This window comes from Phyllostomus discolor, chromosome 1 (genome assembly GCF_004126475.2).
Source record: "Phyllostomus discolor isolate MPI-MPIP mPhyDis1 chromosome 1, mPhyDis1.pri.v3, whole genome shotgun sequence".
Classification (NCBI taxonomy): Eukaryota; Metazoa; Chordata; class Mammalia; order Chiroptera; family Phyllostomidae; genus Phyllostomus; species Phyllostomus discolor.
In genome coordinates, this window is record NC_040903.2 from 28,572,561 (window position 1) to 28,600,280 (window position 27,720).

Consider the following 27,720-nt stretch of genomic DNA (forward strand, 5'->3'; position numbering starts at 1 on the left):
AAGGACCTACAACCCAGATTACTCTATACAGCAAAGCTATCATTTAGAATTGAAAGGCAGACAAAATGCTTCCCAGAAAAGGTAAAGCTAAAAGAATTCATCATTACCAAACCTTTATTATATGAAATGCTAAAGGGACTCATTTAAGAAAAAGATTGAAACAGTGAACATTAAAATGACAACAAATTCACAGCTATTAACAACTAAATCTAAAAAAGCAAACCAAGCAAACAACCAGAACAGGAACAGAATCACAGATATGGAGATCATTTGGAGGGTTATCATCTGGGAGAGGGAAGGGGGAGAATGGAAGAAAAGGTGCAGGGATTAAGAAGTACAAATTGGTAGGTACAAAATAGACAGGGAGACATTAATAACAATACAGGAAATGGAGTAGTCAAAAACCTACATACATGACCCATAGGCATGAACTAAGGGGAGGGATAGCTGGAGGGAGTGGGGATGCTGGGTGGAGGGAGGGAAGGGGGAAAATTGAGATAATTGTAATAGTATAATCAATAAAATATACCTTAAAAAAGAGGTAGAATAGCATCAAATAGCAAATAATCTACTGTTTTAAGGATCAGTTTATCTCCCAACTCCTTATATGCTCTTCCTTTAGCATCTTACCCACATGATCTTTTCTTAAACTACACTTTCAGCATTTAGGATAGAATAATGACCCCTAAAGAGAGCCATGCATTAATACTCAAGATTTGTGAATATGTCACCTTACACAGCAAAATAAACTTTGTAGTTATGATAAAGATTAACATTGAGATATATTATCTTGGGATATCCAAGTGAGCCCAGTCTAACCACATGGGTCCTTAAAAGTGGAGAAACTTTCTTTTCTGAAGTCAGATGGAGATGCAATGATGGAAGAAGGGTTAGAGAGAAATCCAATGTTGCTTGCTTTGAAGATTCAGTGATGGAGCCCCAAACAACTGAATGTGCATAGCTTTTGGGAGCTGGAAAAAGCAAGGGGATAAACTCTTCCCTCAAGCTTCCTGGAGACATCTTTGCAGGGTTGGTCAAAAAGTCCATTTAGTTTTTTTATGTAAAATAAAAGACCCATTTTTTATTTTCACCAATAACTTTATTGATTTGGATATTTTGCATATGTTGGCCATCTCCCATGTAGTACAATGTCGGTTGTTCTCAATTAACATCTCAATTTGATTGCTATCAACTTCAACTGGTATACCCAACTGTGGAGCATCGTCCAGACAGAAATCTCCAGCATGAAAGTGGGCAAACCACTTTTGACATGTTCAATCAGTCACAGCACCTTCTTCACACACTGCACAAATCTTTTTTTGTGTTTCAGTTGTGATTTTACCCTTCTTGAAATAATAAAGCATAATATGTCAAAAATGTTTCATATTTTCTTCCATCTTCAATATTAAAATGGCTACACAGAAATTCAACAATTTTGATAAGTTTTTTAAATGCATGCTGATATGACAGCTGTCACAACACAATCTAACAAATTTGTTTCAAGTGAAGTTAAAGACAACTAAGCACTACTAGAGCTGTCTTATGGAAAAAAACTAACAAACTTTTTGACAACCCAGTATTTTAGCCTTGTGAGACTTCAAAGCTACAGAATTATAGGATAATAAATTTGAGTTGTTTTTAAATTACTCGGTGATAATTTGTCAGAGAAGCAATAGAAAATCAATATTATGTTGTACTGTTCGATTAAAAAACATGCATAGTCTTATTTCCTTGTTAATACAGGCTCTCTGAGGTCAGGCAGAATATTCAACATTTCTGTCTATATTGAGCAAGTTATTGTGCATAAGATGGAAGCATTCATAACTTTTTTATTGCTTTGATGCCCCTCTTACAGAATCAGAATCTACCCTTTCCATTTCTTCTCTCCATATCCAATGAATCTCAAGTAGTCTGTGGGAAAAGTCATTCAGGCTCAACTGAATACAGGAAGTTAGGTTTTCAGTATTGGGATTTGGGATTAGCATATGTGTCTAAACAACAGAGTCACAGAATCCTTCCAGAAATAGCTTTCCTTCAGCCACCTGAAATATTAATAAAACAATCATCTGTTATTCTAATCACAAGCATTTTCCCCTAATAACCCATGATTGCAATAGCTACTTGCTTTAATTACTACATAGATGCTTAAGCACCACAAAGACAATACTCTTTATACATAGACCACATCACATCCTTTGGAGAAATATACTGATGATTGATCTCAGAGGGCTATTGTCAGATATCATATTGGCTGAGCTCAAAAGATAGATTATTTATAGCAAAATAAATTACATATATTTAGAAGGAGAAATGTAAGTTGCAAATAGAAGTAAAAAATAGCTATAGAGCTTCATGGTGTCTGTATACAAATTTCAGAAAGAGGCTTAGAGATTGCTTGTGCATTAATATTACATATAAAGTTATTTTTTCACACTGTTTTTAAATACTAAAACAAGTTGAAGATAGTTATAACATTTTTGGTATTGAACTTGGAAGGTAATTTTGAAGTAATTTTGTCCCATCTTTCAGTGAAAGCAGAAATCCATCCTTCAGTATGTTGACCCACTTAACAAGTTATTTATTATTTGCCTGTCTTTTTGTTTAGTCGTACAAAATCCCACAAACTTGGAAGCATGAATAATCCTTAATTGTTCAGACTGTGAAGAGAGGAAGTAAGGAAGTTTTGAGAGCAATCATTGCTCTTTTACCTTTGAGAAATTTTATTGGAAAATATAAGGACGATGAAGCATATTTAAATGGACAAGAACTAAGAGTTCAAGGAGGGTTAGGGAAGGTGTGAGGCACTTGCAAATGTAGCAGTCAGGGGAACCTGAGGTGCATCTGTTACACACTTGTGTGGCACAGGGAAGTCATTTACCCTCCCTCAGCTGTGAAGTTCAAAAACAAAACTAACAGTGGAAGTGAAATAACTCTATAAATACATGTCACCTAAATATTAAGTGATGTCTCCATGATCTTTTCTCAGGTATTAAACTAGTATATAAGATTTACTTTTCTTCAAGTCATGTTGGTTTACTATCTGTATTTAATTTATTTCTAATTACAAAAATAAGGTGTAGAAATTATGCTGAGTCTGTTCTTTTCAAGGAAACATGATTTTAAATTTAGCATGTTAAATATTATATGTGATTTGCTAGGGCTTTCCAGAACAGAATTAGTAAAAAATAAACTTTTATAATTTATTGTCTTTCAGTTTTAACTGTTTTTGGAGAGTTTACATTTGTGAATTAAGATTTCATTTTAAAATAATCTATAAATTTGTTTAATTGATGATAACAGTTATAGTAATTACTCATTCAGGTGATTAGGTATCTTAAAAAATTATGAAAATTGATCAAAATATTCTGATAAAGGTGAACACACTTGCTTAAATCTATATTCTTCACTAAGAAGACTGAGAAAGTCTAGAAAGGTAACAATGGAAACCTGTTTGGTGACACAAAGAACTGCGAGGCTCAGATCTGGGCCGGAAGGAAAGCCCAGGAAGATAAATACAGAACAGGGAACCATGATTATCCCAGAGGCAAATGCCAAGCATGGAGGAGATTAGAGAGAGACAGAGACAAAAGCAGAGCATTTGACAAATTCATGTACATCAAAGACAAAAATTGGAATCCAAAGCTCACTGAGAAAGAGAAACTATGTAAACAGCCCAGGTTTTAGTCCAGGACCAAAAAGAACTGTGTTTTAAGAATAAGAGAAATAAGGACAAACTGTCTAGCATTAAAACAAAAACTTAAAACAAAAAAATGAGAAAAATAGTAAAGAAGACAAATTAATAAAATGGAAAACAAGGGTGCATTGAAGATGTATCCACAATGCCCAATCCTACAGACACAATGTTGAGCCCAAGAAGCCATGGCCCAAATAGTATATATTAGATGATTTCATCTCTCCATATTTTTTGTATTTTTTAAAAGATTTTATTTATTTTTAGCAACAGGGAAAGGAGGGGAGAAAGAGGAGAAAATATCAATGTGTGTTTGCCTCTCACACACCCACTGCTGAGGACCTGGCCTGCAACCCAGGCATGTGCACTAAAGTGGGAATTGAACCGGTGCCTCTTTGGTTCAGGCTGTCACTCAATCCACTGAGCCACACCAGCCACGGCCATCTCTCCATATTTTTAAAATGAATAGATCTAACCTATGATTTTAGAAATCAAGATAGTAGTATCTTTGGGAGGAGGGAAGCAGCAAATTGGAAGAGGTCACAAGTGGAATTTCTAAACATAATGAAAATACTGTTTCCTGACTTTGTTACTAGCTATGCAACTTTATTCACTTCATGATAATTCATAAAGCTGTACATTTATGATCTACGCTTATTCCTGTATGTTCGTCAGTAAAATTGACAGAAAAAAAACTTCAGCGGAACAACTGACAATAACATTCTTCTACATGAAAATGACACTCATTTTCTTCTAAAGTGCAAGTAATGAATCTGTTTGTTTTCTTTGACTTCAGCATTGTAAAAGACATCTATCTATACAATGTACAATCTATCCTATACACACAAAAACAAGCTTTTAAAACACAAACTAGATCTTTTCATACCCTACCAAAAGCCCTCGCTGACTTCTTTTCAGTCTTTGAACAAAATCTAGTGTGCAAGGCTGTACACGACCTGGCTCCTGATTTTATTATTTATTTTTCATTTTGCTCCAGCACTCTATCTAGATTCCTCATTGGACCTTAAGTATACCTCGCAGGGCTCCACTTCAGAGATTGTGTGCTTATTTTTCGTTTAGTCTGGAATGTGTATGTAAGCACCCCAGAGATGTGCTGCCTCCCTCCTTTGTCTCATTTATAATGTTGCTCAAGTGCTACTTTCTCAGCAAGACTGTCACTGAACACCTTAATTTAAATAGCTCTCCAACCGCCTAGGTAACCTCTTTTATCTTTCCCAGTTTTATTCATTCTCTTAGCACTTACAGCTGATATTATGTTGCATATTTGTTTGTTTATGTGTTTGCTGGCACAAAGAGTTTGCCTGCTTGCATGTCGCTTCTTTGTTAACAAGTAAAACCTGTCTGCGTGGAGTAGGCATTCCAGTGTGGTGAAATGACTAGGTGGATAAATAGATGTGTGAATGAGTGAAGGCAGTGTGTTCCACAAACTTGGTAAGAAGGTTTGAGACTTTAACACAACTCACTGATGCCAAGACACTTTTACACCCTGGGGCTAATATTCTTAATTTTAGTAAAGTGAAGGCAATTTTTTTTCACAGAGGAGGAGAAAAAAGATGTTAAATTTTTTCTAATTGAATTGCTATGAGCTACAAAACACAACCTTTGTTTACAAAGCTAGGGCACGACTGCTCACAGGTGTAGGCGTATCTCGCAGCACTCCCAGGAAAAGAAAATGAGTCTTGCTAAGGCAGCATTTGGCGCAGGTTGTTGTTTATTTACATTTACCTTCTCTAGGCACCAAAATGTTTACCCCTAACCTAAATGTCAGCACTAGAATTCTCCAGAAAATGGAACCAGGAGACAGATGATAATAGATGATAGATATAGATAGATAGATAGATAGATAGATAGATAGATAGATAGATAATAGATAGATTAGGTAGATAGATAGATAGATAGATAGATAGATAGATAGATAGATAGATAGATAGAATATAGATACATAGATGAGAGAGAGAGACAGAGAGAATGAGGATTTGGCTCACACTGTTATGGTGTCCTAGAAGTCCCATGAGGGAAGCCAGTGGTACATTCCAGTCCCTGCCCAACAGTCTGAGAGACAGGGGAGCCAATAGTGAAAATTCTACTCTGACCGCAAAAGTTGAGATGAGATGTCTCAGTCCAGCAATGAGACAGAAAGAAAAATAAATTAATTCCTTTTTTCTCCACCTTTTGTTCTATTTAAGGTGTTAATGAATGAATAATGTCTACCTACATTGGGGAGGACAATTTACTGAGTTCATTGGTTCACATGCTAATCTTAACATCCTCATAGACACTCCAAGAAATAATGTTTAATCTGAGCAGTTCATGATGAGTTGAGTTGAAACAAAAATTAATCAACACAATGTTCTTATGTAACATCTGATAGGTTTTTTGTGACTCAAATCTATAAAGATAATTTTTATGAAAGACTAAGCCTAAATTTAGACATATGATAATTGAGTATATATGTATGTGTATATGTATATATATACACGTGCACACACATACACATATATTCTCAATACTATATATTCTCAATATACTTGATATATAATATATAAATATATAAGTGTAAATAAATATATTTATATATATTTTACATATTTATACACATAAGTATATATAATGGTCTATTCAGAAAAAGCCCAACCACTGTTAATACAACCAGAATAGTTTGTGCTACATTGATATAACCTGGCAACCAAGGAGAGTTGACTGGAATGTGCATGTGTGGACAATGATGACTTCACTGTACTAGTCAGTGGGGGTGGTAGACGCCATTGAGTGAGCATGTGTACTGTGCGGCTGTGGCATTCAAAATGACTGAGTGAGTAGAGCAACAAATCTGCCTAAAATTTTATGTTAAGCCTGAATATTCCTCCGCAGAAACTATTTGGATTATTTGAGAGGCCTCAGCTATGGACAGGTGGTGATTGGCAGTTTCATCACAACAATGTGCCCAGCTATGCATCACTGCTCTTGCAGTTTTTTGGCAAAACATCAAATCATACAAGTGACTCAACACCCCTTACAGCCCAGATCTGGCACTCTGAGACTTCTAGGTTTTCCCAAAACTAAAATCACCTCTGAAAGGGAAGATATTTCAGACAGTCAGTGAGGTTCAGGAAATTACAATGGAGCATCTGATGGCCATTGGATGAATGTGTGAGGGCCCAAGGTGCTTACTTTGAAGGGGACTGAGGCATCATTGTCCTATGTGTTTCTTGTGTCTTGTAACTTCTTTAATAAATATCTCTATTCTTCATGGCTGGATACCTCTTTGACAGACAATACACACAAACACACACAATTATTGGGAGGGTGATATACAATAATTTCTGATTCCTGTGAGGTCTCCAGTGCCACACCATTAAGAAACAATTGTTGACCCATCTGAATTCTCTCCATGGTGCATCCTTTAGGTGTAGATGATAATGGTCCATGCTAAAATATCTGCTGCTAGCTTTAGGGTCTGTCCAGGTTAATAATTATAAACATGGGATTCAAAATTAGTCAGAACTGGCTTCAGGTCCCAGTCCTGAAATTACTAGTTATATGATTCTCTAAACTCCAGTTACCTACTTTGAAAAATGAGGTTGAAAATTGGACATATTCCCTATGATTGTCAATAGGCCTTAAAAGGAAAATCTGTGAAATAGTCAGTTTAGAACTAAGCATGAAGTAATCACTCAATAAATGCAAATGTATAAAACTGAAAATGAATAATTATATATTTATAGGATAAAATGGTATAAGGTCTAATTTATATGCCTTCTCAACATGAGACTTTAACTATTTGATCTTTAGCTGATAATTCCTAAGGGATACTTTATTTTCTCTCGCATGCTCAGCAGTTTCTTTTACCAGATCACAATTTGTCTATCTTCAGCCATTCCGGAGGAACACCATTCTCATATTCAATCAATAATCGGTAAGAGGTTTAATCCCTTTTATGAAGGAAGAGTCCCTCTTGCTTGGCAAAGAGCTTTTCCATGGTTCAGAGGTGTTGCTACCGTGGTACTTCCTATATAACCAACACCAATAAACATTCCCCTGAAATTGTAAGGCAGGGAGTTCCCATTGTATCCTTTCATGCCCCTTGTTTGGGCTGCATGGGCTCCAATACACACTGATCATACTTTCTTCTCCTTAGAGTCCAGGCTTATATTGACATGAGCTATTGCTACTGCATCAGACTTACCCAAAGTTTTGTTATGGCTCATACATTTTGTGACTATAAAATAAAATGTCAACTCTTCTGTGTCAAAGACACCACCTAAGGCTGTTATGTGATTTAAGCGTTTTCATCTCCTCCTGCTCTTTTGCTTTGAAATCAGTATGGTCATGTGTAATCAAAGAATAAAATGATCACTCAAAGGAATTAGTGGCTGATAAATTTAGAGCTAACCCCTCATATGTGATTTCACATAGAGACTGTTTTTCATCTTTCTCTGCATGTCACAGAGCTCATCTAAATGAGAAGTACAAATGTTTTCAAAGGCAACTCCAGACACAGCTCAAACCTGTGAAATAATGGTGAAAAGAAGCCTTTGGTGCATTAGCAGTTCCACCCACCTGACTCACATCAATGATGTGACTAAGTTTTTAATGATTTTTTAAGTTAATTGGATAGGGTTGTATCATTTAAAAAAGGATACTTAAATATTCACATTTGAATGGTAAGCATGCAGAATTTAGAACAAGTTAATCAGTGTATATTAATGAATAGCTATCATGTGAAAAATATGACAGGTTTCAGGGGAATATAAAGATGATGCCTTAGTCTGCTTAGGCTGCCATAACAACATACCATAGGCCAGGTAGACTTCTAACAACAGAAATGTACTTCTCATATACCTGGAAGCTAGAAGAAAGATCGGGATGCCAGCATGGTCAGGCTCTGGGAGCCCCTCTTCCCAGTTGCAGATGGCTAAGTTCTCATTGAATCCCCTTAGGTGAAAAGAGAGCTATCTAGCTCTCCTCTTGTAAAGGCATTAATCTCAATCATGACAGCTCCACTCTCATGACCCAATTACTTCGAAAATACCATCACATTGGTATTGGGGTCTCAACATATGAATTCTGCAAAGACATATTCAGTTCATAATAGGTGGTAAAAACAGTTGCTGATCTCAAGAACTTCACTATCAAATTATAGACAAAAAAGACTCCACTGTAGCAAAAGAAACTGCTGTAGACTCCACTCCGTGGAGTCATAGCCCTCTGTTATATAAACTCTTGGGCTAAAAACCCAGATTTGTTGCTTTGGGAATCCTACTGTGTAGGCCTGAGCCTACCGTATTCAGCATGTGTCAGGGGGCCATATTAAGTAGAAAGAAATCCCTCTTTGCAAATGGTCTTAACATTACGTAGAAGAAAGATTAAGAGAAAAAATATCAGAACTCAAGCCAAGAGACTACATGTGTAAACTAAACGTTCTCTTAAACCTTGGTGTTTTACATATTCAGACCCGTTGCTGACAGTCTGGGAGGTAGAGGGCAGAGACTCTTTCTGCCCAACTCTACCTCCCGATCTATTAGTGTCCCTATCCTCTTGCTAGATTCTCACTGATGCTCAATTCTTTTCTCCCTGAAACCTATTGTTGACACTGTTCCTTCATCCATTCTCCGTTCTGCGCTCTGTTCTCCTGAGCACTGCCTTTACATGAAGTTTGAGTCTTATGCACAGCTGACTTTATTCTTAGCCTCAGATGCTTTTTCCACATTAATAATATTCTTTTTTACTTTCTCCTTTGCTGCTCTGGTGAAAAATGTAAAGTTTATTGGCACATGAAGCTTTAATACACATGTTTCTGGAGCTACCAATATTATTCACATAGTGACAGTTGCTCATGGCCGTAGATCTTATTCAAAAGCGAATACACATAGAAAGAAGCCTCTAAGCTGCACTTGGTACAAATTAAAGTGAAGTAGAACAGAATTTGATTTGAAAGAGTTCTGTAGGTATCACAGGAATGTGCCTGCTGCATTTGCAAATGATGGGTGTTGATAGTAATTAGAAGTGCCATAAGTTCAGAGAGGAAAGGCATGCCTGTGTGTGGATTCAACCAGAAAGGGCTCATGAGTTGCAAAGAACCTCAGTGAGTCTCTAGGGATAGATAAAATTTACAAAGTGAAAATGAGTACGAAAGCTTTCTAAATGAGGGAAATCTTTATTAATTGTGGGTACACAAATGTGTTATAAACTGAACTTCACTGAGAATAGTAGGCTCTGTGCAGCTGAGGTCTAATTCCATAACAGTTTTGGGCCTGGATCTAGTTCCTCCTTCCCTGTTTGCCAGGAGAACCCCTCGGCAGTAGGCAGAAAGTGTGTGTGTGTGTGTGTGTGTGTGTGCACGTGCACGCGTGCACCCGTGCGCCTGGACACCAATGAGTTTCTTCATGAGGCAGCCAGACACTGCTCTGTTGTGCGCTTCTGTGCTGACTGTGGGGATTGGATTCAATTGCAAAGTAATAAAAGGGTAGAAAAAGGAATGATATTATATTAAAGAATAAGCTTTCAAATATATTTCAAAGCACACTGTTAAGGGCTTAGGGGAAACCTCATTTCACTTGCTAACTTTTCTAATGCAGGTCAGGTATATAACCTGTCTCCTGAGAGGATGAAAAAAGATATGCTGAATAAGGCTGAGTGATAACAGGAACACCGAGGAGAAAAATGATAACCCTTCTCTTACCTTTCCATGTTTAGCAGCAATATAAAGGCTACGTATTTAGGTGTTTGTTGATAATGCTGGCATTGCCAGTAAAAATATTAAATGAGGTGTTTGCCTAGGTTGTCATTTCTAGTTATTATTATTATACACATGTATATATACATATATATGTGTATGTACTGTAGTTTCATGGGGATTTTTCAGTACTTTGTGTTGACCCATCTGATTTATAACTGTTCTGTGTACAGATTTCCCTTCTTTCTGATACCAAAGTATTCCAGCTCTGCTTTCCCCTACCAACTACTTCTCAGGTAACTATTTCCCCACTTGCTTTCTTTCTCTTCTATAGTTTCAAATGTATTCATTGCCTCGATCATTATTCATTCATGGAGAAAAACAAGAGAAGACATGGTAGAAAGGGAAAAAGAGAGTTGCCTCAGGAGAAAGAAGATGGGGAAGAAAGATGGCAATGTGATAAATATTCTTCTAAACCCCATTTTTCTGGGCTATAGAAATTTTAAATGCCTTATGCTTTTTGCACAGCCTTCCAGAAAATAAGTTTGATGGAAACACAAATTATCAATCATACCCGAGGAAAAATGTCATTATTATTCCCTTACATAAAACAAGTAAAAATATTTGCAGGCCAAGTGTCAAAGTAAAAGAAGCAGTATTATCAGAGAGGTGTTTAATTCAAGAGGACCTTCTTCTCTAAGGGGCACGGTATTTCTGTCCCCATCACTGCTGGTAGAGAGGTATAGGCAATAGCCTTCCCACATCTGAAATTTTCTCTTTTCACATGAGTAAGTTAAAGCCCATTCTTTCATCTTCTTTTCAGTGACACTTGCAATAATGTGTGGCTATTACATTTTTCTGCAACGATCAGATGAAGCCATAGCTGCTGTTTTGCCTGTATATGGCACAAATAAAAAAAGGCAGTAATCACTGTGTATGGCATTTTTCTTCATGATTCTATAGAGTGTGAATTAGAAATACCAACCAATGGCAGTAGTACTCCATGTGTGAATCATAGGAGAGATATTTGAGTACATCAAATAGCTTTGCGTCTAACACTACCATAAACCAGCAAATCGAAACACAGAGCTGAATTGCCATTACCAATTTCACAGATTCCTTTCTGATGACTGAGCCAAAATTTAAGTCTAAAGCCCTAGCTCCCTATGATAAATACTTTAAGTAATAAAAGTTGTATTTGCTAAGTGAGAAGTATCTCTCAAAATTTGAAAGTGCTAAAACTATAAATACACTTCAATCTTGCATTTGGTGTTTCATAATCTGTTCAATTTCTGCAAGAAAACCTGAAAATAAAAAAGAAGCCAAATAGCATTTTAACAAGCATTAATCATGCAAATGGTTATTATTCTTATACTAATTTTTAGTAACTCTCACTTACATGAAAATTTGCAGTCGCATTACCATGGGGAGTCTTACAAAAGAAGCTCCCAGAAAACAGACATGACTTTGTTTGGTCCTGGAGAAGAACCTATTATATATGTTTTCGCTTTTTGGTTATGTTAATTATGTAGTAGAAAATTTATGCAAATATGTTGCAATAATGCACAGTCATCCTAGAATAAATACAAAAAGATAAGCATTAATGGATCCTTATGGAAATGTTGACCTATCATTTAATAGTCTAATATTCCAGAGAACTTTAAGGGGCATGCTATTTGAAGACATACCTTATCTCCTTCAGAACTTGACATTAATCAAGGCTGTAGAGCTCAGCTAATCCTTGTGAGTCTGTATTTGCCTGTGGCATAGAAGAAGCCTGTGTCGTGGAATAAACACTGACTAGAAGGGTTAAGTCTACATTCAAACCTTATGCCCTTTCTTAAATGTATGTATGACCCTGAAGAGCCACTAACCACTTTGAATTTTAGTTTTCACCACTGACAAAGACATGTGCAGTTTAAATGAAGTAAATGTGTAGAAACTCATTTTTAAAGTCTTAGACATAATTATAAGATCGATATGGTATCATATTTCAAAATTTTTACATTGATATAATTTTGGAAGCTTTTGGATTGGTGACTTTTAAATTAATTCTTGAATAAAGAGTACTGTAATTGCAAATAATGCCAAGCAGTTTAAGGAGCTCCATTATGTTGCCCAAACCCCAGTGAATTGATTTAAATTATTAATGAAATGAACAAAAACACACAATAAAATAATTAAATGGACATTCTGCCTTTCAACTTAAAATTTGCCAGTGATATCAGAACATGCTTTCATAGGAAATGAAGTAAACTTAGTAAGCAATTTCTTAAGATATAAGTAGATACATAGCATTGTATCCTTGAAATCTAATCTCATAACCATAGTAACAACAACTAATAATTCCAAAAAGGCTATACAACCGTTAAGTTATCAGCAGACAAAAGCTAGCAGCAGGTCATCGTCAAAATAGCTGGAGTCTTAGAAATAGACAGCGATGTTTATATGACACGTGGCACCTTTTTGACCTTTCTGGCCCCAAGTGCTTATTTCATGAAATGGAAGAAATAATACCTAACAGATAGTAGTACAAATGACCATGTACAATGTCACTGAAACAGAGCAGGAATCCAGCTAGTGTGAGTGTAGGGAAAATGGAGTCAGTCAGGCTCCCTCACTGGGATGTCTGGGGGACTGTGGCTTGGCAGTGTTCGTGTGGCCTTGAGTAAGGGCCTGCATGCATAGAATGAAGCTGTTATATAACTAGAAGGTCAGTATCAACACCTTGCTGGCTTTGTGTGCACTTTTATATAAGGGAGCCAGGACTTCCCACAGCGTGACTACCTAGAGGCTTGCAGCGTGTGTGGATCGCCCCACCTAAGAATAAAGGCATGTCAGACATCCCAACAGTTCTGTGTATATTCTTCTGTCTGTCCAAATCCCGTGTGACCCTACCCACGGGATTTGGGTCCCTCGAACGGCTGCAGGACAGGTAGTATACTTCTACCATCCTTAAAATAGTTTCCAATTCTTTAGACTCATATCAGGTATATTAAACAACAGTGTTTCAAAATCGTATTAGTTTAATTCATTACCTTACCAGTAAATAAATGAAATGCAAGACTGAAAATGAACCAACATTTCCTGTGATAGTGCCTTGCCTACATTATCTACCAGGGGTGCCTGACTTGCGACCCATGGGCCGCATGCAGTCCAGGAAGGCCATGAATGCGGCCTGATACAAAATCACAAAGGCACTTAAAACATTATGAGATTTTTGTGATTAAGTTTTGCAACGTATTTAATGTGTGGCCCAAGACAACTATTCTTCTCCCAGTGTGGCCCAGAGATGCCCAAAGGTTGGACAACCTGATAGACAGTGTGCCCAATAATTTATCATAAGTTAATCAAAGATTAGTCTCTGTTAGAGAGGTAACATCTGAGATATCCAGAAATTAAAGCCCAAATGAGGTCCTTCTATAAATTTTCTTGCATAGATTATTTTAAATATTTCTATATGTAAGATTTTGTTTCCCAAGTAATTCAATAACATATTTAGATTGGAGGTTTAAGCATTCGTAATGATAATAACAACCAGCAGCAGTAAAAACTATCATTTACTGAACCCGTACTTAAAATGGAATGACCACATGTGTTATTTGCAGTGAAGCTGCTGGACTGAGGTGTTAAGTCACCCACAGATGAAGACGGTAGATCATGGTGAAATAGCAGAAGACTTAGAACCAGGCGGCCCTGGTTTCCTTAGGTGACTTACATGACATTGGGCGTGTGATTGACCTCTCTGGCCCAGAGGGGAAATGCCGTTTTCCACTCCAGTTCCAAGAACAGGCACTTCCCCTTAGCACTCTCTGGTCTTGCACAAGGTCTTTATTCACTCCACTCTGGTAGAAGTGGAGTGATAATAGCCAAGTGGTTACTTGGGGAAGAATAACTGCATGTTCGCTCATGTTTAACACTTTTCTCTTTGGTGATAAACCTGTCCTCATAGAGCACACATTTTCCTCCACTCCTCTACATGGCCTGTGATTGGGAGCTTAAATCTGCCCACGTCTGAGATTCAGGATTAGCAGGAACATTGTTGACAATTGAGGCCACACCCAGTCTCTGGTATTCTTTTGATCTCCACGTGGAAGCCTTGATTTTTTTTTCCTCAGCCCCTTCAGATCACACCAGGGTGAGAAAGAACAAGAGTAATTTTGTGGTGGCTTTGCCAAAACCCCAATATTAAATGCAACAGCCAAAAATACCAAAAATAAAAAACGAAAGAGTGCTTCTTGGGGGAGCACAGTTTACACACGGTGCAGGGATGTGTGGTTAGGCCTTGGTCCTCTAACCATGGTGATTTGGAGAGCCCAATTTTAGGCCCAGACATGTTTTTGCATTCTGGAGTTGACTAAACTGACATATTTTTTTAATTGAAAAAAAAATTTTTAATGTTGTTTCAGTACCGTTGTCTCCATTTCCCCCCCACACCACTCCCTCCTACCCCACCCATCCCCACCTCCCACCCTCAATCCTACCCGCTTTGGTTTGTCCACAGGTCCTTTATTCATGTTCTTTGATGACTCTCCCCCTCCCCCCTCCCCTCTGGTTACAATCAGTTTGGTTTTTATTCCAATATCCCTGGTTACACCTTGCCTGCTTGTTTGTTTTGTTGATTAGGTTCCACTTATAGTTGAGATCATATGGTATTTGTCTTTCACTGCTGGCTTATTCCACTTAGAATGTCTTTTAACCCAGCCTCATGGGATTTTGGCTGTGCTAAATGATTGTAGTCTGAGGTCTTTTTGTGCAAAGTACACGGTCATTTTCCTGGTGGCAGATATCTAAAGGCCACTGGGCTTCATAAAAGGTTCTCAAGAAGGGAAGTCAGTGAGAGGAGGCCTGTGAGACGTGATTTAAAATGAGAGACAGAATGTGAGCACCTCAGCGAAGTGGAGCGGGGCTGCTCTGCTCACAGCAGAGGTGCAGAGTCTGGCAAAGATTCAAAGCTCCGGGAAAGCAGAGAGCTCCAGTTTCGGGAAGCTGCAGCCTCCTCTGTAGGCACAGCTCTTCTAAGGAGATATGACAAAGGCAGTGCCCCAACCCAAGGAAAGGAGTACAGGCTTCTCAGATCTCAGTGGGCAAAACCTCACGTTTTCAGGTAGTAAAGCCCCGCATATGCTTCTTCTTAGCACTAGAGAGGTTTAGCTGGTCAAATATATGGTGACAGAACGGAGACTAGGCTTTAGATGGTGGGCACACAATGGAATATTCAGCTGATATATTATAAAGTTGTACACCTGAAACTTATATAGTGTCATTAGCCAAAGATACCCAGATTTAAATTTAAAATAATTTTGTTTTCATTTTATTCGTCAATTTATTAATTATTTAAGTAAATTTACTAATTTACAATTTACATTTCCTATGTAAGTTTTTTTTTTTGCACTTCATTGTTTACACTATTACAGATATCACCACTCCTACCCCCTCGGACCCTTTGCCCGACTCCCTCTGCTCTTGCCTGGAAGAGCCCTCTCCACTGAGTTCAAATTCACCAGTCAGGGACTTAGAACACACTAGGTGGTGTCTTGGCTGGGCTGCAACCAAGAAAATTGTGTCCTTCACCTAAAAGGGGTTTCTTCTCTGGTCTTTGACATCATCAAAAACTGAGTTCTAGGAAAAACCAAAATTCTGGAATAACTGTTTTTAGAAGTGTAGATGGCTTATTAACTTAATTTTAGAAATATGATAATTTTTGTTTTACTAATTGTTTGAACTCTAAACAATGAGGCATTGCAAATTATGGCTGAACTAACACCACTTCTTGGACCATTAAAAGAATTTGATTTACTCCGGAAACAGTGCGAGCTTTAGCTGCTCATAGAACCCAGGCCTACCCAGGCATGAAGAGTCATTCTGGCTGAGACTCAAGTGAAGAACTTGGAAAGGATACATTTTGCACTTCTGTCTCTTCACATTTTAATTAAAAGGGTAAAAGAACTTGATTTCTTGAGTATGAAAATGGGTCATATGTTTAGGCTTTTATTTCTTTTTGAGAAGTTCGTAAGAATTTGCACTCAAATGTTAGTATCTTGATGTTGGCATCTTTGAATATCTTAATGTTAATCAATTTCCGGCAGAATTTGTGATATTTTATGTTATACGGCCGAACACATTATTGGATGAAAAATAGAATAGGAAGAAAACTCGGGCTTTGGGGTCTGCAACTCCTTGGATTCAGTATAAGACATGATTCTGATCCATTTCAGAATCTAAGAGGCAAGCCTCATGGTTGTTCTTATATGAACCCAAAAAAATTCTTAAGAGAGAATTCAGTTGTATGTGGGAGTGACATCCTGAAAATAGGACACTGTCAAAACACTCTGCTCACCACTTCTTTTTAAAGACAATAGAGAAATACTCACTTGTTGTGGGAGCAAAGAAGTAGGCCTCTCCCTGCTTCTGACCTCCCTCAGGAAGGAGTGCCCACGGACACGCCTCACTTCTGACCTGCCCCCTCCCTGCATGTTTCCCTCTCGAGAATGAGTAAGAGCCACACTACATGTGTTCAACTCCTGCCAACGCCTTTTCACTGTGTGACAGCAAGTAGATTATAAACCTCCCCACACCTCCCATTTCCCATTTGTATAGTGTGAACACCAATAGTTTCTACTTTAAGAAGTTGATGTCACAGTTCAGTCAAATACTATGTGTAAAGTGGTTAGAAAAATTCCTGTCTATACAAAATGCTATGTTTAAGTGTTAACTATTATTCGTTATTGCATCTTTATTTTTCTTTAAATGATACTTGTTCAAACCTTTGGAGATTGTTCTGCTTGCTTGAAATGATAGAAATAAAAGGAAGACTAAATTTTTCCTATTGTTTGTATGCATCAGTTTTCTTTAAATTATGTCCTAGTATATGTTCCTTTGTTTATGATCTGGACATGAGAATAAGCTACCAACAAATTTTCCTGGAACACTTATGAGTAAGAAATTATGGGGATATTGAGACTGCAGTATAACTAATCTTCCCTCCATTACCAAAATAAACCACCTGAGATGACTATCTGGGAGAGGATTCTCGATGTGGAGATACAGGAGCAGGTGTGAAATAGACAACTAAGGGAATGGGAATTACATTAGGGAAATCTATTTACTATTGTCTGTTTATCAATGGATGAGGAACATACATATATTAAAATTTTGAACTTCTAAAAATCAGTATTAAATTGGTGTATAAAAATTACATAAATATAATAAAAGTTTTACCAAAATTAACAGTTATTGTTACCACAGACAGAGATAGACATCAAAGCCATTTTATTTAAATTCAGGCTGTACAAAGAGATCCACCATCACCATTTACTATTCCACATTGCATGTGCAATCATGCAATAAAATAAAAGTCAATCAGTAAACAGTATTTATAAAAAATTAAATATAAGAAATAAGACTCATGGATAAGCTGAATTTTTATATACACTAAAAAAGTCTTTTTTAAAAATATTAACTAGTAGAATAAATTAGACAATAAAGTTCCTGTACATTTTGTCAACAAAATGAGTAATTTAATACTGTTTCTAATTTCTAAAAAAGTTCTTATTTATTCATATTAGCTAAAAAAATTATGAAATCCATGTGAATAAATTTAATAGTAAAGACAAGATCTGAATGTATCAAATCTTATTGAAAGACATAAAACATAATGAACCAATTAAAACCATATCATATTCTTGAACAGGATGCCTTAATATCATTAATATGCATGTAGTTCCAAATTTAATGAGTAAATGTTAATACAATTCTAATAAAATCCCATTAGAGCTGACTTCTGGGAAAAGAGAAGGGAGAATTTGAGAGGGATTTTTAAACAAACTATACAGATTATGTGAGGAAATAAATGCCTAAAAATCATCAATAAAACTTTGAAATAGAATAGTGAACAGAAATTTTCTTCCCAGATAACACATTGTAAAGCTTCTGTACTCAGTACATCACTGCCATTAAAAGGAAAAAAAAAAAAACAGTGAAACACGCTGGGGTCCAGAGACAAATTCTAATATATATGAGAATATAGCATATTAAAACTGTTTAATGAGTGCTACAATTAGCATTATCATTTTTACCAGTGTCATGACCATCATCAAAAGATCACAGTTACTGTTATCATCATCAAATTCTCCCAACACACACTTCTGGGCATTGAGTAAGCTCATATCATAAGTGTTGGAATGGAATTGAGTGAGCTATCAGTAGTTTAACTACATCATGTAAGAAGAATGGATCTGGAGAAAAAGGTGGAAGTTTTTGACCAGTTGTGGTATATTTATAGTCCAGTGAGGTAGCATATGTGAAAGCTCTTTGAAGATGATAAATTGCTTTCTGTGTTATTTTTGATGTTAATGTTATTTTATATCTTCAAGGTCAGAGGAACAAGCGACAGTGATTTGTAGTACATATGACACATATATATTTGCAAATGTGCTAAATCATTGTTCTATCTATAGAAATAAACAATCTTGCATCTCTACATGGTTAGCAAGGTTTTGTGGGTAAGATATCAGGGAAAGAGCATTAACATTCTCAAGAACCTACTCTCTTTTGGCAAATATCCATGTCTGTTCTCCCAGCTCCTATGAGAAAAATTTTGTGATGAGGTTCACATTTACATATTTTACTTTAAGGAACATTACAGGCTCACACAAGGTGAACCTATGACCAGGGTGATTCGCCTTAGGTTCTATTACATACTACCTCATCTCAGATGCATTTCTTGGAGGCAACAAAAGTGGAATGTTTCACTTCTGACCATAAATTATCCATTGTTGCCTTTGTATAAAGTCTGCAATACTGTTTACAAGGTATATTCAGTTTTCTTCCAGTCTTAATGGTCTAAGGTGTTAAAAAAACTTTTTATAGTCTAATTTTCTCTGGATACTATTTCATTTTTTCAGAAGCCAGTGGTCTAGATACCTCCCCCTGCGCCATTTTGACTTCTGTTGCCAGATGCCTGCCTTCTCCTGCTCCTGCCTGGCAACCTGGTGTTGGGGAGGGGAAGGGAGGAGAGTTAATACCCTCGGCCAGACACAGTGCTGTAACCTCCTGGAATGCAGTGCTGTGGCTTCCTGGTGAAGCAAACAGGCTTCTGCTTCTCAGTATATTAAACTCAATGTCTAGTTCCATTTGTTCCCTTTTTCTAGCTGAATACCAACAGTAACATGTGTTTTACATTTTGTAATTTTTATATGCCACTTTACATGGCATACTTTGGGTTAACAAGATTTTTTTTCCCCCTGTTTTGTTTCCATTCAACAACACACAGAGGCCCAATGGATCAATCATTTTGAAGCCTCCATGTCATCCTATAGGGGCAGTCCTATGGCTGCCATGAAGAATGCCAAGTTCTTCACCTTTCAGTAAAGAAGTGTCTTTGTTTACAACTGAGAATGCAGACCATACGGTGGAAAATAAATCCATCTTTTCATTGCAAACGGTGATCAAGACATTAAACATATGCTTTTTTAAAGACCCACACTATTCTTTTTGTTCTATATCTCTGCTTCAGTTCAGCTCCGATATTAAAGATCCAGAAGAATCCAGTGCCTACTATGTGTCAGGTTCAGAGCTGCTCCCACACGTGCTGGTTCATTTAATGTGTATTAATTCACCGTCATTTAGATATTTTCACCCACTTTACCTACGATCAGAGGCAGAATAATAAATGTTCACAAATATTACCTACAATTGTCTGCATTTTTTTCCATCATAAAAACAAGATTACAGTCTGAGGTGACAGATCTACAAAGTGTAGTGAGTGCTCCTTTGCCCTGACCAGCATGGTTCGGGGCACATGCCTGGGCTGTGGGTTCAGTACCCAGTTGGGGCACAAATGAAAGGAAACCTATAAATGTTTTTGTCTCCCTCTTTCTCTTTCATTTGCCCTCTCTCTAAAAATAAAATAAATAAAATCTTTTAAAAATAAAAATAAAAGTATAGTGCTCTTTTGACACTCTCTTCTTGAACTTTAAGAATAAATAACCATACATTCATGTGCCAAAGGTGAGTCTGTCATGAGAGAATTGAGCATGATGTACAATATTTCACACAGTAAAAAGTTGAACTTGCTATTGGAACGTATTGCCAATATCTCTGTAAACTCACCTTAGGAAAAAACGATTCTGATATTTGGTTGGCCAAAAAGTCAGTTTAATTTTTTTCTGTAACATAAAAGACACATTTTTCATTGTCACCAGTAACTTTATTGATTAGGACATTTTGAGTATGTCTGCTATCTCCCACTATTGGTTCTAGTGGGTAAAGGCCAGGGTGCTGCTAAACATTTTGTAATGCATAAGACAAGCAAAAAATTCCACAGCAAAAAATTGATTGGTCAAAATATCAATAGTACCAAGAAACTTCGCAAACCACTTTTGACATGTTCGATCAATCACATCACTTTCTCCATACACAGCACAAATCTTTCTTTGTGTTTCAGTTGAGTTTTTATATTTCTTGAAATAATAAAGCATACTATGCCAAAAGTCTTGTGTATTTCCTTCCATCTTTAATATTAAAATGGCTGCACAAAAATTCACCAATTTTGATAATTTTTAAATGCATGCTGATAAACAGCTGTCACAATACAATCTAACAAAATTGTTTTGAATTAAGTTAAAGACAACAAAGTACTACTAGAGTCATAGTATGGAGAAAAAGAAACTAAATGAACTTTTGGGCAACCCAACATAAGAAAAAAGAAAAGAAACATGTAAATCTTATTTTCATGACAAGGGAAGAAAAATGATTCCTTAAACAATTCTCTGTTATTATGTTACTTTTGTTATTATCACCTTTACATAATTGTGAATTAGAGAAATCCTGGTCATTAATATATTGTTGCAAGTGACAAGTACGTAATTGAAATTTATATAAACAACAAAAATAATTTGGTTTATATTACTGAAAATTTCAAGAGTAGTTTTCTTTTGGGGGAGTTATTTTTTTCTAGAATGATTTTATTCTTTAATCTTTATATTATTATTTTTTCCTTTACCATTTGGTCCCCTCATACACCCCTCCCCCAGCAGTCACCACACTGCTGTCCAAGTCCATGAGTCCTTCTCCCTTTTTGCTCAATCCCTCCACCTCCTAACCTTCCCCCCTCACTATCTGTCAAGTAAAGCTGAACCCAGAGATTTGAAGACTGCGAAAGACCTTGAAATTTTCTACACATCTATCAGTTCTATTTCCTTTGTTAGCCCCATTCTGTTTTTAATTGCATCCATGTGGTAGCAAGTTATTTCCTGGAAACTCAAAGCTCACCTGACCCTTCGTGCCTTCATTCCAGAAGGACGTTTCTCATTGTATCTATGTCAGTCTCCACAACATGTTCTGATTGGATGGGCTTGAAGCCTGTGCCAAGCCCTTGGGTTCCTCAGATAAGGGCACCCGGGTCTCATGCCCACCTCTGTGAAAAGTTATCAGGGCTGTTACTACAACTAAATGAAAGGAAATAGATATTGGACAGAAAAAGCAATGTTCCAAAATGCTGTGAGAGATGTAATAAATACATTTGAGAAAAATGCATAGAGTATGATCTATTTTATAGTATAGCTTTAAGCGTATCAAGTATGAACGCTGAGGGGGGAAAAAACATACCTACTAAAAAGGGCTTCTGGTGCCTAACTGGGCACACACACACAAAAAAAAGCAGAACCCAACAGCTGTTTTTGTACAAAAGCCTCTCTCTGCAAACTGCACTTGATGAGAAGCCACCAGAGCCAGCCCTTAAAAAGGACTTCCTTGAGTACTATTTCAACCAATAAAACTGAGACTTTTCCCACACCCAATTAGAGCTGTGCAGCTCTGATCAATCAGGAAAGTGCCTTTTGGGCCAATCAAACTGTGAGTACTGAGGGTCAGAGACCACGGACAGAGACTGCCCCCCATCACCACCTCCATATAAGCCAGCTCTCCTGTGGCTCGCAGGGTACACTTTCACTTCCCACCAAAGAGTGAAGGCTGTGTCTCCCAGGCTGAACTGAAACACCGAAGGTGTCTCCCACCGAGGAGCAGAGCAGGGCTGTCCAGCCAAGAGACGGGCCTGGCCCGAGAGCTGTTCCACAGCCATGCTGTTTCCACAGGCATGTTGTATCACAATTGGCCTGTTCCACAGCAGCCCTCTTCTCACAGCCCTGCTGAACCACTGCACTAAATGCAGTTTCCTTCTTCACAGTACCACAACCTGAGGGTTTCTGTTGCCATTGAATTGGCACCAACAACCATCCTTTGACACAGGTGTAAAATTAAATCCTCACATCTTTTAATGTTCTCTTCTAAATATCTATACCACATTTTGTCTCATGATGAATACATTCTACATCTAACACTGCAGGAAGTACTGAATAATTTTGGTGAACCATGTGTTGGGAGGGAGGGAGGAGGACTGGAGAGACAAATGTTCATGTAGTCACCAGGCAAAACATATATTTAAGTTGGGTAGTCCATTATAAAAGGTTGGATTCGAAAGTTCCATTTCAGAAGTATGCAAGGAAATATATGTTAATATGGAGAATCATGTAAGGCCATCCAGAAAAAAAAAAAGAAAAATGCAAAGAAGTTCAATAAAATGGTAGCAGTTTACAAAGAGAAATTCTGTGTCAAAGTAAGCCATGTATCAACAGAGAAGGGAAGTTATTTTTTGATCTTGTCATCAAATAAAGAATATAATCTTACTTAATATTTATAAAAGGATTGAACAAAACACACTGAAGTATTATTATAAGTGCATTGGTCAGTTGTCATTGTTAAAATAAGTATCTTGTCAATTAAAATAAATGAAATTGATCCTTAAAAGCAAATATGATAAGGTTCATTGCCTAATAGTGTCCTCTTTTCTTCTTAGAACTTACCTAAGGACTGAGTTAAACTCTCAGCATCCTCAAAACATTGTTTCTGCTTTTGAAAAGTAGAATAGTGCTTTTCTTAAGTAATTTCTATTTAAAGAACTTTTAAGACATCATGCATATACAATAACACCAATCATTCAAGGAGGAATGACTTTGTTGTTGCATAAAATTGGGTAGGAAACTTCCTATATAATGAAGATGCCTCCTTAAAAATTTGGAGTTTGGAACAAATCTGAATTCTTGGAAGAATGCCAAAGCCTCCACTCATTTATGGTTCTACAGATTAATTTTGTGGCATATGTGGTATATATATATATACTTAAACTGCAAAAATTAGCCACAAAACTTTGGATTTTTAGCACTCTGCCTAGCATATGTGCCTTGTTTTTCTTGTTCAGGAATAAGTGCCAGAATTCTGATAATATAATTATCTCAAATATTTCAGCACATGATTTTAATTAGCAAACATGATTTTAATTAGCAAACCCATGGACCTGGTAAAACAAAACCCTTTATTTCAAGTAATGAAGCTATTAATATTCAGTTTTTAAATTCATTTCTGTCTGTTAAAGAGTTTGGCATTTGTTATCATTGTTTTAATTATAGAATCTCCATAACTACTCTTAATTGGTCTCCATCAACAGCTTTATAATTTACAGAGCGCTCTACCTGTGAAAGGAAAAATAATAAAAACTGTTTACATCCTTAATAAGAAAAAAGAATATGTCTAAAGCTTCCCAATTATCTTTCTGGTCCAGATATATATACTTCTTTAATTCCACAAAGATTTATTTAAAAGCTACAGTATTCTCAGTACAAATGACTATAAATATCATTGTAATGCATTGCACTGAAGTAGGTGTCCCCAGCCTCCAGGCTGCAGACCGGCACTGGTCTGGGCCTGTTAGGAACCAGGCTGCACAGCAGGTCAGCTTGAATGTAACGCACTTGAATCATCTCAAAACCATCCCTTCCAACCAGGTCCATGAGAAAATTGTCTTCCACTAACTGGTCCCTGGTGCCAAAAAGGTTGGAGAAAGGCAACTGCAATGCAAATTTAAAAGGGAGGGTACTCAAACTAACTGTGCTCTCTTCTGCCTTCCAGGTGAGAGGAATCCTTTGCAGTAGACAACTTCTCAAATATTCTAATTTCTTTATATATGGCTAGGTCCTTCAGTGGCACACTGCATTATCTTTGACTCAGAGACTTTGATAACTTCCTGGAGAATGCAAATCAAATATGTGTCACGGCCACCGACCGGCAGTGACCTCGAAACGCTGTGGATGGCTCATCGAAACATGAGAAAAACATACACAGAGACAACCAGGTCCTGTGGGGAAATAGGGACGGAATGGCCACTCTCTCTAGTGGAGAGCATCATGGCCACCCTCCCTAGGGGAGAGCACCCCTAAGGGAGAGCACCTTGTTCTCCCGCCCAAGCAGGCTTTTATTGGGTTCGTTTGCATAAGAATTCAGGTAAAGCTCATTACTCATTGCCAGGAAGTAAGGATAGAACAATAGATAACAACGAAGTCTGAGGGCCTATTTTGAGTCAGGGTCAAAGAGCTGTAAAAAACTTTAAGGAACAAACTTACTTCTTCCTTGGACCCTTATCATTCAATTGAGAGCATTCTAGACAAAGAAGGTTTCACAGGAATTTACATGTTCTTTCTTAGGCCTGATCACCCAGGGTACCCGCCCTTTCCAGCAGAGCTGCACCACCCTCTGTCATTGTTTCAGGCTTGGTTGGAGCAAGGGAAGTAAGGCAGCCAAGAGATTAGGAGATTTTCTCACAGACAATGAGGACTCAGGCTATGTCAAAGCCGAGGGGCGAAGGTCCATCACCCCCTTTTGCTGTAGCCCCCAAAGTCCTTCCTTGGGGGCCTCCCACATGATCATGTCTGTCTTAGATCATTCCCTTCTTGGGGAATGTTACTGATCATTGGCTAACTGACCAAGTATTGGGGGCCAGGCAGGGTAAAGTAAAAGGAGCAGAAGTGGTGCCCCTGCCAGGGAGATAAGCTTTTGTCTGGCTTACAGTCCAAGGTCATTCCCTCAGCCTTAGCCTTGGCAGGGGTTACAGCTTCTGATACCAAGCAGGGCGGTTCCCAACAAATGTGTATAATTATCTGTTTGAGTTGTGCATTTTTACCTTTCTTGCATTGCTTACAAAGTGTTTTTGTGAGTACAAACTCATATTTTGATGGGTGTACGCTGGTCCCAAATAAGTTTAATTTGATACTAGTTTTCAAGAAATGGGGGTATCTTGCCCCCTGGGAATATTTATAATGCTGTATATCCAGGTGCTGTCTGTAATAAGAAGCTAAGATCCCACAGAATAAAAATCAGAAAATAAGATAGAATTCCCAAAGAGAAATGCCATAAGTTCTTCGACTCTGCCTCCCATGGCATTCACCCTGAGAGTCTGTTATGGTGGCTGGAAGAGGGATGAAATGGGACAGTGGTGGAGAATACACTTTCTCTGCACAGGAACACAGCCTATGAAAGTGGAAAAAATATCTACTCCTACAGGTTGAGCTTAAGGTGTGCAATTTCTAGTCTCCAGGATGCCAGTAGCCATTCAGATATCTGCATCTTTCACATTAATTCAGAACCGTACTGCCATCACAATTCTTAAGGTAAATAACTTCTTGGAAATAATAGCAACCATACTAGAATTATGTATATAGTTTGTTATGGAATAACTTTGCAGATTAAGGAGGCTTATAAAAGGAAGTATCATATTTTTTGTTGATAAGAAGTTTACCAAGAAAGAAACATTAAGGAGGAATATTTCAAGTCCCAAGGACCCATCTGCTAAGGGTATTAAGCACATATTAAAGCCAAATTAAAAAATGAGTTTCAAGATGAACAAATTCTCTACATTTTCTCCCATGAAAGCAAATGGAAACCTCAGTTTCAATAAAGTTTTTGCCAACATTCCAATGGAACCTGAATAAGAAAATCTTGAATAATTTTATGCAACATGTTACAATTATTAGGAAAACAATAATTTCAAGAGAGCCATAAGATAATTTGCTAGTCTAGTGTAGCTTCAGACTCTCAAGGAGGAAGACCCAGTTCTTCAGAGTTTCTTAATAAAGTTCACTGAAAATGTGAACCTTTTTTCAGATTCATTTATTAAAAAACTATGTTCGCAACTCTCAGGTAAGCCTCCTTTACTAATTAAGAGCCTGTGCATGCCACCCTGCATTCTTGGACTTCATTTGCTTGACTCCATTTATACAGTATCTGGGCACCTGCTCCCAATTACCCACCTACCTGACACACACCACTGCCACACCACTGCAGTCTACGGTTTACTCACCTGTGACCTGTTGAGAGTTTTTCCACTCTACTGCTTCGTGTTTGCATTACTCCTGCTGTGAAACTAAATCTCAGGACCTGATTTTTTTCCTATGAATCACTGTTGAACTCGAATAATAATCTAAAGAAAGGCATCCCTTACAATTCCACTATTATCCTCCATGGAATATAACTGATGGTTGCCGGTGGATAGCATTTGCTTCTGTAAAGCAACAATTTTTCAACCTTGTTACAGATTATTAAAATGATTAAAATGTGACATTATAGTGACCTATTAAAGCATAATGGCTCAAACCATCCACAGGAATGCAAAACATTTAAGACTATAAATTGCTACAAGAATCTCTAGCTTATTTGTATCTCATGTTTCCTCTGCTATGATTCTCACTCCCTCCGTGGTAGGAAAATATGTATTCATAAATCTGTGTTGGCTGCAGTGTCAAAGCAAGATTACACTGGGGGAGGAATCAAGTCCCTGCTCTACTGGAGCCAACAAAGACAATAGCATCAATCTGACCCTGTTATAACCTCATTCTCCGGGCCTCGCTTCTCTGTGTCTCGTGGAGAGTGTGAGCCGATCCACCTATCATGTTTTTGTCTAATAAAGTAGCATGTGCTTGCAGAACATCTCGTTTTCCTCTTATTCATATTTTGACTTGGCATTTATAGCTGTTGGGTGAAAAAACCCACAGTCTGATTTGTCTGCAACAGACAATCTAATTAAATTGGAGGGGAGGGAGAGATGCAGGAAGCTGCCGAACTGCTCATAATACAAAACATGCCAGCTTTGGTTCGGAAAATCTAGCAAGATGGTGCCAACAATTTCTGCTCACTGAACTTGCTGAAGTATGTAATTATGTTAAGTTCTCTTATTTTAATTCCAATTTCACATATATAGCTGATGCATTTGAATAGAACTTAGCAGGCCATTATTTGGGCTGTGATAAAAGAACGATATACACATGATTCACAAATGCTGTAAATTTTTTGGACTTAGATTTTTCAATATTAAATGTTATCTTTACAAAATAAATATTTATGCATAGGTTTTTCATCTTTAGAATTTTTCCCTGTATGATTCAAATCAAAATCAGTTCTGTGATACCTAAAAACTACATGCATTCAAGAGCTCCAACTACTGTTA

The 27,720-nt window shown here is 37.3% G+C and overlaps 1 long non-coding RNA gene across 1 annotated transcript; it reads right to left on the reverse strand.

Moving 5' to 3' along the window:
• Nucleotides 1–1,059: 1,059 nt before the first annotated feature.
• Nucleotides 1,060–20,936, reverse strand: LOC118499269. Its single transcript, XR_004901814.1, has 2 exons — nt 20,797–20,936; nt 1,060–1,291 (listed from the first exon to the last, which is right to left on the reverse strand). It is a non-coding gene; the product is annotated as an uncharacterized LOC118499269 (long non-coding RNA).
• Between the last annotated feature and the right edge of the window lie 6,784 nt (nt 20,937–27,720).